This window comes from Camelus ferus, chromosome 20, assembly GCF_009834535.1.
Source record: "Camelus ferus isolate YT-003-E chromosome 20, BCGSAC_Cfer_1.0, whole genome shotgun sequence".
NCBI classification, from domain to species: domain Eukaryota; kingdom Metazoa; phylum Chordata; class Mammalia; order Artiodactyla; family Camelidae; genus Camelus; species Camelus ferus.
The window spans coordinates 32,438,675-32,442,398 of NC_045715.1; positions in this window are offsets into that span (position 1 = coordinate 32,438,675).

Genomic DNA, 3,724 nt, shown 5'->3' on the forward strand with positions numbered 1-3,724 from the left:
TACTATCAAGATTCATAATAAAACACTTTTAACCCTCAACATAGATCTTTCCATATATTTTTGCTACAATTTCCTTTCTCTTAGAAAATGCTTCATAACCCTTTGACAATTCTTTTTTTTTTCCTCCACCAACTACATTGTGAACATCCTACTATGTCAACGGAATGTATCAACTCCATTTTTTTTTTTTTTTTTTTTTTTTTTGGAGGAGAATTTGACAGGAAGGGACAGGTGCGGGTGGTGGCATGTGGTTCTCCAATGGAGAAGGTGGAGCCACGTTGAAGAGGAGAGACTGAAACAAAGGAGCCAAAGAAAATGCCACCTTCTGGTCTTTGGTAACGTTTTTCCTACACATGGCAATAGGCTCAGTCTTGCTGGTCATCGAGGCTGAGGTGCAAAGAAGTTTGGTCCTGAGCTGTTGGCCTCTCACCATAAAACGCCAGTCTCGCCAGTGGAATAGATTTCTAGAGTTGATGTCAAAGTGGATCTAACCACAGACCCCTTCTCTTCTAGTCTTATTGTGAATAATCCTTGCAGACAGTAGTCAAAACAGGCAAACATCCACTTGACAAAGACCCATATAAGCCAGCCATTTGACTTCAAATTTTTTTTTTTTTTTAAAAAGCTATGGCTCCTTGCTTATGTTGTATCAGGCTTAAACACTAAGAAATTTTACCTCTAGAGGTAGAATATTTTCAATTCTTGCTGCTCCTCTTTCTTTGGCATCATTTCCTGAGCTCTCAAGTGCTTCTTTGTTAACTTTCTGGACATTTCATGGCCTTCCATGTTCTTGCAAGTGTCCCCGTGGGTTACATGGTTTCCGGTCCTCACCTCTACGTGATGTAACCAATATCCATCTTCAGTTCCACTGGCTGCTACTTGGTCCCTCTCAAGTAACCAATTTAATAAACTCCTTCATGGGTGCTGACAGACTGACATCTTACGTTCTCAGATAATATATACATAGAAATACATTCTGGGGTGATACTAAAGACTTCAGGCAAAAATTGGTAAAAGGTTCAGAGGCCAGTGCAGGCCAGTGGGGAAGCTCATGCTGGACAGAACGCGTTCAGACATCTGGTGACAGTAGCCATCCCCAGTGCCCAGGAGTTTTTTGCTGACTCCTACCCTGAGCCAGTGAAAACTGAGCAGGGCAGAGGGGGAAATTTGTTGCCTAACTTTTTTTTTTTTTTTTTTTTTTGAAGATCCTTCTAAGACTCCATAACGTTGAGTAGAATTAAACTGTCATTTTTATTACGAATTTATTGTATTGACTTCCTCTTAGGAGGTAACGCTTCCGTCATTCTGTTTTTCCATATCTGCTAAATAGTCATTTGTAAGTCCATTCAGTTTATACTGGAGCACTTGGGTCTGGCTCTGCCTCGAGTTACCGCTTAACTTTTAATGTGGAATCATAGAGGATTTTTTCCAGTTTAATTGAGTAACAACAAAATTTAAACGTTTATGGGTGATGGGGAGTGGGGATGCTGTCAGATTTTTCAGTAATAAGCTGTTCTGAGAAGCATTATTCATGATCAAAAGGACCATTAATTAGCAAATGTGAGGGCAGGAGAGTATATTTTATTATTTAAACAACTATGCTCACGTGAATAAAGTGAATAATCACATAGAACTTACTCCAGGAAGTTTAATTCATATCTTTGCATCAAATTGTGAATTCGGGGGGGGGGGGTCCTGAGCATTCATTCATTTTATTCTCCACTATTAGATGGGGTGCTTCTCTTGCAAGCCTTTTGCACCTTCCCTGAAATATTAGACTCTTCAAAGAAACATTTCCAGTGTCATGCAGTATTTCCACAGCAAACAAAACTTCCTTATTTTGATGTAAAGTTTCCCTAGATGCACCGTACTTTTAGAATCCCCAGTCACAAATGTGTTACTTCAATTCTTCACTCTTTAATGTGTTTTGCTAAAGCAGCATTTCCCTGTTTACACGGTCCCTCTGAGCACTAGTACCAAAAGATACTTTGAAAGAAAAGAAAGTTTCCATGGTTATAGATATGGATACACTATATACTATGAGATTCTCTGTAAGTTGCCCCCAGACCATGGAATCTAAAGAACAACTTGAACACAATCAACAACTAACATACGAAAAAGCAAATACACGTGTCCAGGGGATTCAGATGTGCAGCTGGCTGAGAACTGTTGGTTTTGATGGTAGGATGCTATCCTGGGAAACCAGGGGAGGCAGTGATGAGGGCCCTGAGCCCCCAGGGAAGATAGAAAGGGACACCACGTGTCATAGACAGGTCTTCAAACAGAGGAGGTACAACAGGGAAGAAAATAACCAAACTACCTAATTTTATTCACACACTAAGGTAACTCAGGCCCATTCGCTACTGTGAAAGGAATTCCGTAAAACAGGTCCCTGAACCGATAGAAGCACGACTGTGAGTTGCATTCGCTGGTTTCATTGGTACAGCTGGTGGCCCCCTGCAGAAACCTGTGGCCACATTGCTGCCTCCTGCTTTGAGCCGTCTCCGACGGTGGGGAAACACCACCACAAAGTCAGGATCCCACAGCCGATGGTCTTTCTCCTTGCGTTGGTACCCTACCCTTCTTCCTTTAGGACTAAATTTCCTTTAGAATATTCTGTGCATGTGGAGGCAACCAAGAGGCAGAATTAAGGAAAGTGAGCGAGGTTAAGTACCTCTCAGAGGATTTCAGGAGGTGGGGAGAAGACAGGCTCTTCTTCAAGCAGGCATTGAAGGAGCCAGATTCATCTTCTGGAGGATGTAGACCTTGGACAAGGGACTGAAGGTCAAGTGGAAACTGAATAGACTAGGAAGACAGGGAAGAGACACTACATGCAGAGGGAGCAATGTGTGACGTGTGGGGTTGAACTGGGCTGTGATGTGTGAGGAGGAGTGATGAGTCCCAGATAACCATATTATTGGGCTAAGCTTTTCTACCTCCTCTCCCTCAAGAAACGACCTAAGTCATGTTTTTGAAAGGAATTAGACACATCTACCCTCAAATATTTTATTGCCAAACTTGAATACAACCAAGACTGAACTTATTTCTGTAAGATCCCACAGTTCAGGGCATCCCTGCTCATTGCCTAGTTCTTACCTTCATTTGAAGAATATTCTGTGTTCCTTGGTACTCAATGCTCTAATAACTAATGACTATTTTTTCTTTTAGAAAAAAAATCCCCAAAACTCTGAAGCTCACGGATCATATAGCTGACAGAGATGCTCTTCCAGGCAATTTGGATAATTTAAAAAACAGCATAATCTGGCAAATTAAAAATGTGTTATATACTTATACTATATTTAAAAAATGGATGAAACCTGTCACATATAAATCTCCATATAGCATCTTTTCTTTGCTCAGAGCTTTGCAAAATAATTGCTAGAAGCAGTAAAATGAATGGGGTTTGGCCTTCAAACCTCTTATTCACCCAAGGGAGGTTCCAAGTGGCCCAGAGAGGGTGGCGATGATAAAGAAATGAGATAATGCAGGCTTGGCTCATCTACACGCTAATGCTTGAATATTGGCATAGCTGGATCGTTCAAGAAAAGCATTCAAGGCGTCACCAGTTACGGGCTAGAGGCTCACACATGGCGCCAGGAACTGGATGTTCATTTGAAAGCAGGGGGCAGGGCCTCACGATGGGCCACGTGGGCTCACCCAGGTCTGTCTGTGGCGACCTCCAGGCATCGCATCTGCTTTTCAGGCCCGGGCGCTGCAGCACAGG